Here is a 12,202-nt window from a genome sequence, read left to right on the forward strand (position 1 = left end):
CTAAGGTGGTCACGAGGGCCCATGGCACTGTCCGAGCTCAAGGCATCCAGGACTAAGGAAGCCTCTCCTCAGCTATCTTCTCAAACGAAAAAGGTCTTTCTTGATCCGATTGGGCGACGTGGGGTCTTTTAACGTTCTTGCACCACGGGTCCACAGCCGGGAATTGAACCCGCGTCCCCGAGCGGCTTCACCGCCTAAGCTACGAGAGTGGGTTAAAGTGTGCTGCGAATAAGTGCTCGCTTCGCGGAAATTACGGGTCGGCGTTCGGGCTTGCAGCGAAAGCAATCAGCGTTTTCCGTGAGCGCAAAATTGAGAGGGATGCAAATAAAATAAATAATAAAACCTTCGTTCTCAGCGAGAATCCCCCCAGGCTTCTGCGTGGCAAGCAGATGTTCTACACAGAGTAATGCCATTGCGTGAAACAGCTTCGGAAAAAAACGCTATATGAATGTCATGTAGTGGGAGGAGTACCCTTAAGACATGTAATATTGTGTGTGTGGTTTTGACCGACGATAACACTGCACAAGGGATATACTTGAAAGGCGTGTGGGAGAAAGATGAGGAAGTCGACGTTCTTGGCGAGCTGTGCGCGTCGTTTGCTACTGAATCATCGCTGTTCGCGTAACATATCATAGCTTCCACGTACATTTTTGGTGGAGCAGAGGGGTAAGTTTTGAAGACGATAGTCTTTCTTGGGGAACTTAAACGCAGAAATTTGGTCTGTCTTTCTGTTTGTCGGCATGTCCCTCGATTCAGCCACTCGGCCAAAGTTGAACACCACTTGCACAAGGGCCAGCCATCGTGAACGGCTCACTAGGTCATACTTGTGTACATGGTTGATCAAAAGCAAACATTACGCATATCTGAGGCGCAAACATCATAGGTAGTATATGTGGTGTGTTCCTTTAATAGCAGAAAATACATAGATACGTAATTCTAGAGACCTAGTTTCTTAAGCGCGCGGAAAATGCGACTGCGCCGAAAATTGGCTTCCTCCGTGCCCTCTGCGCGAGCTCAGTGTGTGTTTCGGTTTCAGTTCAGTATTGCACTGTTACGAGTGCCAGGGGCGCCGCTCTGGCATTCCTGCTTTACCCAGGCGACGTGAATATAAAAGTGTGTGGAGAGTACTCGTTGAGTGCGGACGGTTCTTCTGCTTCGGCGCTTCGCGCCAAACCGCGTGTTCGGGCTGGCTGGCGTCCCCGCCGGTCGCGTTGGTCACCGCCGGTCTTCGCCTGCTGCTGCGCCGGGACTACCAGCCCGCAACAGAGCATTCACGTTTCCCGACGTATTGCCATATGGCGTTCATATCTCACGCAGCGCCTCTTCTATCGTCTTTAGACGACATTTGCAGCGAAGCACGCAGATACGCGGCCAATTTTTTTTACTAGGAGCTCCGCAGTGGGCGCCTCCTTAAGGCTACAACCATGGCATCGCGTGAATACGCGCCTTCGCCAGCTACATCGGCAACAACAACGACAACCCAGTACATCACTTTAACGCAACCCCGTGATCTCAGTACCCTAAGTGCTGAAAACAACGTTGGAGTGGCCAAGTGGCTCAGTATGTACGAATGAAGGAAGGGAATTTTTTAGGGCTAGCTTCTTTGTTTGAAACACCATAATAAAACCAGCAGATACTGAAGCCAAGGAAGGTATAGAGGACTGTAATTGTATTGTTTTAAGTACATTGTAACAATTGTGACATAGATGTGATTAAAGTAAGTGGACGAAAAGACAACTTGCCGCTGGTAAGGACCGAACCTGCGGCCTTTGGATGAACGAGTACTTACGAACGCGTCAGCATGCTGGCGAGTGTCATATCCTATCTAGACAAACTCCTCGCGTATGGTTTGAGAACCAAGAGCACGAAGTTACAAGCTGGGATATGCTTAAATAAGAGCTCCGCGACCTTTTCGGCAAACCATTTGGTCAACAGCTTGCTGCCCGGAAACAATTGGCCTTACGTACCCAGACGTCAACCGAGCCCTATTTGACTTGACCGAGCCCTATTTGAAACGCATCGCAGACGATGATGTTTCTGCTCATCTTTACCAACGTAACGACCATCGACGCTTTAATTGAGGAGTGTCGCCGCCTCGAGCAAGCGAAGAGGCGGCGCATTTCGTATTAGTTCCACCGCCTACCCAACACCACTGCAACGTCGTCTTGCGAGGGCACCCCTTGTCAGCCGCCCAACTAAAGATGTGAAGCGCATCGTCCGACGTGAACTCGAGGCCGCGTGCCATGCTGCCAACAAACCGACGTTGTCTGATACATCGATCCCAGCTGTCTCCTTGATCCAGGCCGTTGCCAGGAATCGCTAACCTGGGTCGGTTTTCCACTGTCTGCGCCATGAACATACTGATGCCTCCGTAGCTTCTGTACACAGCATGCCGCCGTCAGTACTCTCTTTGGTCCAGAACACCGTCTGAATGGCAAACAGCAGATGATAAGCAGATCTGCTTGCGCTGTGGTCGCGCAGGACACGTCGCTCGCTACTGTCGTAGCCGATGGCCCTCTGGCCTTCTAGCCCGTTTCCTGCTCGCAGCAGCTCACTCCGTACAATGAATCGTCGTTAGCCGACCCGCACTGAGTCTTTAGCATTTACCACACCTCAGGACTCCGGCCGCACTTTCCTATTATCGCCGCCTCAAAGACGTCCATCTCATTCACCCGTGCGTCGCCGCTCGCCATCGCCGTCATTTAACCGCCCCACGAAAGGCTAGGCTCGCAGCTTCAGAAGATGAAGCTGCACTATCGGCTTTATCCACATATGCGCTATTGCCCTTACGTCTATACCGGAACACACTTGAAGTACATGTTGATGGCACTCCTGTTCAAGCTTTGATCGACACGGGCGCTCACGTCTCTGATATGAGTGTCGATTTTGGTCGTCGCATGAAGCTCCTCACGTCCAGTGGGGTGCAAGTCGCGAATGGCGAACAGTTCCTGTCGTAGAGGTGTGTACAGTTCAACTTACTGTGGCCGGTTGTCAGGAGGTCGTCCTTTTTACTGTCCTTGCAACATGTCCCCACGACCTCATACTTGGACTAGATTTTCTTGTTGCCAATTCTGCCCTTAATGATTGCATTGCCTGGAAGTGCCACAACTCAGTGACTAGCGGTACCAACCGTGTGTCGACGACATGCAGCGACTACATGCCAAGTCTGCGGAGACTTGGCATGTACATTGTCCTCGCACTAACTATGGATTCGAAACACTACGTTACCGTCTTCCAAGGGTAATGAACAAATGGAAACTAACAATTGATAATCTGCGTATATTGTCTAAAACTGAAATGTTAAATTGGATGTGCTGATTGTGTTGTTCATGAATGTTGGGTGATTTCTGTAATGGTTATTTAGTTTCAATCTTTCATACATCGCATTGTTATGAATCTTTTGTATGTATTTTATAGTTGTCATTCTATTATTTCTGTCATGGGCCACATGCGTGTTCTATTTGTATTGTCGCTTTCGGCTGCCTGTCATTTTTGTAATTTTTGCAACTTTGTAATTTGATTTTTTTTCTGGGTGAAGGGGCCAGTCAAGCTGTGAAATGCTGCTTTTTTTCCTTCGCACCAAACCACGTATACAGTGTATTTTCATGTACTTGTCACGTGGTTGAATAAACTCAAACTCAAACTTTGTTCATCTGCCCTCGAAAACTGTGACGTCCTGTCAATTTCTTATGTTCACCAGCTGTGCCGGACGGTGACAATTACGCTGCACCTCTCACCGACGTACTGCTTATGCATAGTGTTGCGGTTCCGTATAAGGTTGCTAGCACCACCACTTGTAGAACCTGCCTACCACTCGTAGTTTCCGCTTCACAGATCAAGTGCTCCCACGAGTTATTTCTGTAACCCACCTTCTTCGTGCACTGGTAGATTCACAGGTCCAAGCTTTCGACTTAGATATCCATTTCCTACGCTGCGCAAACCACCGACAACAAATTCGGGCAGCCGTCAAATTTTAAACATGATCGCCGCTGATCTTCCGCCTAAGCACGTTGAAGCCCTCCAACACATTCACGGATCCAACCAGGGCATTTTCGATTTCGGATGACCGACCTTTAGGGCAGGCGTCCGTTGTCCAACATTGCACACACAGGTGCTGCCAATCTTGTTCACCGTGGCCCTTACAGAGTGTCTGCGTCTGAATGGAGCGTCAGCCAGAGGGAGTTGAACAAGATGCTAGCGAAGGGCATTACTGAGCCATCCTCTAGTTCCTGGCCGTCCCTGGTGGTTTTAATTAAAAAGAAAGATTGATCGTGGCGTTCTTGTGTGGGCTATTGCCACTTCAACATCATCACAAAGACGCCTACCCTCTGCCGCGAATTGATGACGCCCTTGAGTGTCTGCATGGTGTGGTACAGTTCTCTTCCATCGACCTTCGTTCCAGATATTGACAGATTGCTGTGGACCCCATGGACCGACAGCAAACGGCATTCATAATACCGGATTGTCCTTACCAATTCAAGGTCATTTGTTTAGGCCCCCGTCGCATTCGAAAGAATGATGGACTCCCTGCTTCACTGATTCATGTGGTCTACGTGTCTGTGTTATTTATACGACGTAATTGTGTTTTCCCACGTCCCAAACGCACCTTGAGAGACTGTCGGCAATTCTGAAATGTCGGTTCGGCCACCGCCGCATTACAATACCTGGACATATCGTTGACGCTTCCGGCGTACAGCCTCATCCGGAAAATTCGAGCCGTGGAGGACTTTCTTCTGCCGAAAACCGCTTAAGATGTTCGCAGTATCGTGGGGCTCTACTCCTACTTTAGGCGGTTCGTCAAAAGCTTTGTGAAAATTGATAGGTCCCTCCCATATTTCCTCAAACAATACACGACCTCTAACTGGGGTCCCTCGCAAGCAGCAGCTTTCTCCAAGCTCGCCACTCTCTTCACGTCTTCTCCTATTCTGGCCCACTTCGACCCTTCAGCACCAACCAAAGTCCGCACGGATGCCAGTAGTTACGAAATAGGCGCTGTGTTGGCACAGCGTCAACGTGGCCAGAACTGCACATAAGCTTATTCCGCATGCTGCTGTCCACCTCGCAGCGGAATTTTTCAATCACGGAGTGCGAATGCCTCCCTCTGGTGTGGGCAGTTGCAAACTTTCGCCCTCACTTATACGGCCTACCGTTTACAGTTCTCACCGACCACCAGGCCCTTTGTTGGCCAGCCTCTCTGAAAAATTTCACACGTCGTCTGGCTCGCTGGGCACTCCGACTCCAAGAGTATCCTACATGGAAGTGTATAAGTCTGCGATACTGCACAAAGATGCGGATTGCTTATCACGCTACCCTGTGGCCGACTGGGACTCCACCAGCACTGAATCCATCGACTGCATCTTTTCCCTCTCCCAGCTGCTTCATATCGGCGACGAGCAGCGTCGGGATCCGCATATTAGTCGAATAATACAACGGCTGGGACCTTCACCGTTCGACACTTCTGTACGCATGTTTACCTAGAAGGACAACACCTTATATCGGCGTAATTTGTCACCCACTGCTCCCTACCTACTTTTGGTCATACCAAAGCAAATGCGTTCCACAGTCCTCCGCGAGCCTCATGACGCCCCAACCACTCGTAATCTTGGCGTTTCTAGCACATATGACCGTGTGCGCCGCCGCTTCTACTGGCCTGGCCTTGCGCTCTGTACGTCGTTATGTCAACACCTGCGAAGTTTGTCAGCGTCGCAAGAAGCCTTTGGGACTTCCTCCCGGTATCTTCAGCCTATCGACATCCCATCGGAGCCCTTCTTCCGTGTCGGTTTGGACCATGTCGGTCCCTTTCCAACTTCTACCTCCGCAAACAATGGGCCGCGGTTGCTACCGATTACGCGACCCGCTATGCGATCAGGCGAGCCCTGCCAACCAGCTGCGCTACAGACGCCCTATTTTTTACTACGTGACCTTATCTCAGTTCAGGGTGCCCCCCGTGAACTGCTGGCAGACCGAGGCCGTACCTTCCTTGCTCAATGACTGACTATATCCTGTTTCTGCTTCACCCAGCATAAGCTCACGACCTCGTACCACCCTCAGACAAACGGACTGAAATAGCATTTAAACTGGACCCTGAGAGACATGATTTCGAAATACGTGTCGGCCAACCATCACGACTGGGACTTTGCACTGTCATACGTGACGTTCGCGTATACAACTCCTCCGGGCACGACACTGCTGGTGGTGGTGAAAAACTTGATCTTTGTGAAAAAACTTTATACACTGGTGGATACTCACCGTTTTACCTCTTTTTTTAGATGCGAACCAACCTCGCCTTTGGATACCTTCCTTCCGACTGCCGCAGTGTCGACCACGAATACGCACGTGATGCTATTGTCACGTGGTCGTGACGTCGACGAAGACAGCAGTCGGCGTTTGCAGGATGAAACTGTTTATTTGGCCGAACTTGTGGCCGGATAAATGAGAACTAGCACTACAGCAATACACGCTGTACAATGATAGCGGCGGAACAGGGGCGTCGTCCGTCGATCAACTGACAAGCGGTCAAGCGCGTCGGCTTTTATACAGGCGCTATCGAACTTTCCAGCGATATCGCTGGTGGTTGCGCAATCTCTAGAATGAGCTCGAGCGTTCGCGTCTTGCGCGCAATCTTAACAAACTCATCTACAACAATCGTGAAGCTTCTCGAAGAATGAGGCGCGGTTTGCGCTGAGCGTTTGCCGACAGCCTTTGTGGGCGAATGCAGCAAAAGTGATACAGAAACGTACGTGGCAATGCCCCCCTCTGAAAAAGCATCGTCCCGATGCTTAAAACAGAACATGAATACATGCAATACTAAAGAAAACTAAGCAGACAAACATTAGAGTCCTCAGGTGCGTTAACGAGCATAGTACGGTTTAAGGCGCACCACATGCACGACCTCGGGTCGAGCTTCGGCGCCTCTGAGAGTTCGTGATGCCGTCGGGGACAACCTCGTAGTCGAGTGCGCCGAGACGTCGAAGTACCTGTACGGTCCGAAGTATCGTCGAAGAAGCTTCTCGCTCAGTCCACGTCGTCGTATTGGCGTCCAGACCCAGACCGGTCGCCGGGCTGGTACTCCACGAAGCGTCGTCGAAGATTGTAGCGACGGCTGTCGGTGTGCTGCTGGGTCTTGATGCGCAGGCGGGCGAGCTGTCGAGCTTCTTCGGCACGTTGTAAGTAAGCGGCGGCGTCGAGGTTTTCTTCGTCGGTGACGTTCGGTAGCATGGCGTCGAGTGTCGTCGCCGGGCTCCTTCCGTAGACCAACTTGTACGGCGTCATCTGCGTCGTTTCTTGGACGGCCGTGTTGTATGCGAAGGTCACGTACGGAAGGATGGCATCCCACGTCTTGTGCTCGACGTCAACGTACATGGCCAGCATGTCGGCGATGGTCTTATTTAGCCGCTCGGTGAGGCCATTGGTTTGAGGGTGGTAGGCAGTGTCCGGCGGTGGCTTGTCTGGCTGTACCTCAAGATCGCCTGAGTTAGCTCCGCAGTAAACGCCGTACCTCTGTCGGTGATGAGGACCTCTGGGGCGCCATGACGCAGAACGATGTCTTCAACAAAGAACTTCGCTACCTCGGCAGCACTGCCTCTAGGTAGGGCCCTTGTTTCGGCGTAGCGGGTCAGGTAGTCGGTATGCTACGACGATCCACTTATTACCGCTAGTCGACGTTGGGAACGGCCCCAGGAGGTCCATCCCGATCTGCTGGAACGGTCGCCGAGGTGGCTCGATCGGCTGAAGAAAGCCCGCTGGTCTTGTTGGCGGTGTCTTGCGTCGCTGACAGTCTCGGCATGTCCTTACATAGCGAGTGACGTCGGCGGCAAGGCGCGGCCAGTAGTACTTTTCCTGTACTCTTGCCAGCGTTCGGGAAACACCGAGGTGTCCTGCTGTCGGGTCGTCGTGCAGGGCCTCGAGGACTTCTGGTCGCAATTCTTGAGGCACCACGAGAAGGTACTTGGCTCGATGTGGCGAGAAGTTCTTCTTTTGGAGAACGCCGTTGCGTAAGAAAAACGACGCCAGTGCTCGCTTGAACACTTTCGGAACGACGGCGTTCTTGCCCTCGAGGTATTCCATAAGGCCTCTGAGTTCCGGGTCGGATCGCTGTTGTTCAGCGAAGTCGTCGGCACTTATGGTTCCCAAGAAGCAGTCATCATCCTGGTCGTCTTGCGGCGGCGGGTCCACGGGGGCACGAGACAGGCAGTCGGCGTCAGAGTGTTTTCTTCCGGACTTGTAAACGACGTGAATGTCGAATTCTTGCAGTCGTAGGCTCCACCGTGCGAGGCGACCGGAAGGGTCCTTCAAGTTAGCTAGCCAACACAAGGCGTGGTGGTCGCTCACAACTTTGAAGGGCCGGCCGTAGAGGTAGGGGCGAAACTTCGATGTAGCCCAGATGATGGCCAGGCACTCCTTTTCCGTTGTGGAATAGTTGATTTCTGCCTTTGATAGCGACCGGCTAGCATAACTGATGACCCTCTCCAGCCCGTCAGTCTTCTGCACGAGGACGGCGCCGAGTCCTAGGCTGCTTGCGTCGGTGTGGATTTCCGTATCGGCGTCTTCCGTCGAAATGCGCTAGTATTGGAGGCATCTGAAGGCGTCGTTTAAGTTCTTGAAATGCCTCGATTTGAGCCGTTTCCCACTTGAATGGCACGTCGGTCTTCGTCAGGTGCGTTAGTGGCTGGGCTATTCGTGCAAATTCCTTGACGAAGCGTCTGTAGTAGGCGCACAAGCCGAGAAAACGGCGTACGGCCTTCTTATCGGTGGGTGGCGGGAAGGCAGCGATGGCAGCTGTTTTCCCGCGGGTCCGGGCGAACACCATTCTTGCTGATACGTGACCCAAAAACAAGAGCTCCTCGTACGCGAAGCGGCACTTTTCAGGCTTCAGGGTGAGTCCGGAGGTCTTGATTGCTTGAAGTACAGCTTCAAGGCGTCGAAGGTGTTCGTCGAAATTTGAGGAAAACACAACGACGTCGTCCAAGTACACAAGGCACGTCTGCCACTTCAAGCCGGCCAGTACTGTATCCATAACGCGTTGGAAAGTCGCGGGCGCCGAGCAAAGACCAAAGGGCATGACCTTGAACTCGAACAGGGCCGTCTGGTGTTATGAAGGCAGTCTTTTCTCGGTCTCTCTCGTCGACTTCGATTTGCCAGTAGCCGGTCTTGAGGTCCATCGACGAAAAGTACTTGGCGTTGTGGAGTCGATCTAGGGCGTCGTCTATTCGTGGGAGAGGGTACACGTCCTTCTTCGTGACCTTGTTCAGGCGACGATAGTCGACGCAAAAACGTAGGGGTTCCATCCTTCTTCCTCACTAACACCACAGGTGACGCCCACGGACTCTTGGACGGCTGGATGATGTCGTCGCGTAGCATTTCGTCGACCTGTTTCTTGACGGCCTCGCGTTCTCGCGTCGAAACTCGGTACGGGCTCTGACGGATTGGTCGGGTACTTTCTTCTGTTATGATGCGATGTTTCGCGACTGGGGTCTGTCGAATTCTTGACGACGACGAGAAGCAGTCTTTGAATTGTAGGAGCAGGGTTTTTAGCTGGTCTTGCTCGTGCTTCGGGAGGCTCGGGTTGACGTCGAAATCTGGTTGGTTTCGTCGATTCGTCGAAGCAGGTTCGGTAGCATCGAAGAGGGCGAGAGCATTGCTGGATTCCACGAATTCGTGGATGTAGGCGACCGTCGTACCAATGTTGAGGTGCCTATATTCGTGGCTGAAATTTGTCAGCACTACCTTTGCTTTGCCATCACGCAGCTCGGCTATGCCTCTTGCGACGCAAATCTGACGGTTGAGAAGTAGGTGCTGATCGCCCTCGATGACACCTTCAAGGTCTGCGTGTTCTTCGGTGCCGACGGAAATGATGACGCTGGAGAGAGGCGGAATGGTGACGTGCTCTTCTATCACATTCAATACGGGCTTTCCTGGCGTCGTGTGTGGCGGCAGCGCTTTTTCTGAGGTTAGTGTTATTGACTCAGATCTCAGGTCTATTACGGCACCGTGTTCACTTAGGAAGTCCATCCCAAGTATCACGTCCCTGGAACAGTGCTGCAGGATAAGAAAGCTCGCAGGATAGGTTCGGTCACTGATGCTGACTCTTGCTGTGCAGACCCAGCCGGCGTTATCAAATGACCTCCAGCGGTGCGGATTTCAGGACCTTCCCAAGCAGTCCTAACTTTCTTCAACTTCGCGGCGAATGACCCACTGACGACGGAATAGTCGGCCCCAGTGTCGACGAGAGCGGTAACGTTGTGTCCGTCGAATAGTACGTCGAGGTCGCTAGTCCGCCGTCTTGCGTTGCGTGTACGTCGCGGCGTCGGGTCACGGCTACGTCGGTTTGCACCGCTGCTTCCGCGTTGCGTCGTCAGGTCTGCTTCCACGGGTCGCAAGTTTCGTCGTCAGGACGTTCGTTCGGCGTGCGGCGGGGGCTCGGAACTTCGTCGCGGCGTCGTCGTCGACGGCGGAGGATCTTCAACGTTTCGTCGTTCAGCAACCGCACCTCCATCGGTTGCTGCCCTTAGTTTTCCGGATATGGGGCTAGGCGACCGACCCCGGTTTGGGCCAGTGTACTGCCGGCGGTGCGGTGACATGTAGCGGCCGGCGACGGCGAGCGGGACGGTCGTCGTTGTTGCCACTGTGTTCCGGCGAGGTAGTCGTCGATGTCGCGAGGCCGTTGGCCTGGCTGCGGGCGCGGCGCGTTCACGGCGAATCCGCGTAGCCCCATCTGTCGGTACTGGCAGCGGCGGTACGTGTGGCCGGCCTCCCCGCAGTGGTAGCAGAGCGGGCGGTTGTCAGGGGCGCGCCAAACAGTCGGTCTTCCTCGGGGTGTAGTGCTGGCCGCCAGGTGGGCGGTAGGGCGTCGATGATTGCGGCGGTGTCTGGCGACGGAACTGCGTCGATGCGGTGTCTTGACGCGGGCGCGGCGGGGGAGCGTAGCGTCGGGCGGCAGCGGCGTAGCTCAAGGCTTGCGGCTGAGGCTGTGGCGGTTCAAGGGTGCCCAGCGATTGCTGGATTTCTTCTCGAACGACGTCTGCGATGGAGTCCACTTGAGGCTGGGGTGAGGGCAACAGCTTGCGCAGTTCCTCTCGCACGATCGCTCGGATTGTTTCGCGCAGGTCGTCGGAGCCGAGCGCATGAACAGCGGGGCTGTCTTGGATTGATCGGCGATTATATTGGCGGGTGCGCATTTCTAGCGTCTTCTCGATGGTCGTGGCTTCTGAGACGAATTCCTGGACGGTATTCGGTGGATTCCTCATAAGTCCAGCGAAGAGCTGTTCCTTTACTCCTCGCATGAGGAAACGAACCTTCTTATCTTCAGGCATATTGGGGTCAGCGTGGCGGAACAGCCGGGTCATTTCTTCCGCGAAGATGGTCACGTTTCGTTCGGGAGCTGAACCCGTGTCTCCAGCAAGGTTGCGGCCCTTTCCTTTCGAACGACGCTTGCAAACGTCTGCAGGAAAGCGCTTCGAAGGCGTCCCAAGTTTGAAGAGTGGACTCCCGATTCTCGAACCAGGTCCTTGCTGCGTCTTCAAGGTAAAAGTAAACGTGACGCAGCTTGTCCTCGGAGTCCCAGTTGTTGAATGTTGAGACCCTTTCGAAAGTCTCGAGCCAGGTGTCCGGGTCTTCGAATGACGACCCGCGGAAGGTTGGCGCTCCTTGGGCTGCCGGAGCTGGATCGGCGCAGGCTGCACGGGGTCGGTCATTGTCGCTGCGGTGGGTGTTGTGACCTGGGCTGCCTGGTTTTTCGGGAAGGAGCCCGTGCTCTGGCTGCAGTCCCTTCTGCCTGCGGCTTGTTCGACGATCCGGGTTTTCTTTGCTGCCGTCCTCTTCGCGGCTTGGGCTTGGGTCAGCGCTTCGCGGGGGCGTCCGGATCATGGAAGAAGCAGCACCTCCACCAGATGTCACGTGGTCGTGACGTCGACGAAGACAGCATCGGCGTTTGCAGGATGAAACTGTTTTATTTGGCCGAACTTGTGGCCGGATAATGAGAACTAGCACTACAGCAATACACGCTGTACAATGATAGCGGCGAACAGGGCGTCGTCCGTCGATCAACTGACAAGCGGTCAAGCGCGGTCGGCTTTTATACAGGCTCTATCGAACTTTCCAGCGATATCGCTGGTGGTTGCGCAATCTCTAGAATGAGCTCGAGCGTTCGCGTCTTGCGCGCAATCTTAACAAAATCATCTACAACAATCGTGAAGCTTCTCGA

General features: G+C 53.4%; 1 pseudogene; it reads right to left on the reverse strand.

Annotated features, from left to right (window-relative positions):
• Positions 1-12,202, reverse strand: part of LOC119390946 (glucose dehydrogenase [FAD, quinone]-like) — a 110,510-nt pseudogene that overhangs the window by 37,676 nt on the left and 60,632 nt on the right.

This window comes from Rhipicephalus sanguineus, chromosome 4 (assembly GCF_013339695.2).
Source record: "Rhipicephalus sanguineus isolate Rsan-2018 chromosome 4, BIME_Rsan_1.4, whole genome shotgun sequence".
NCBI classification, from domain to species: Eukaryota; Metazoa; Arthropoda; class Arachnida; order Ixodida; family Ixodidae; genus Rhipicephalus; species Rhipicephalus sanguineus.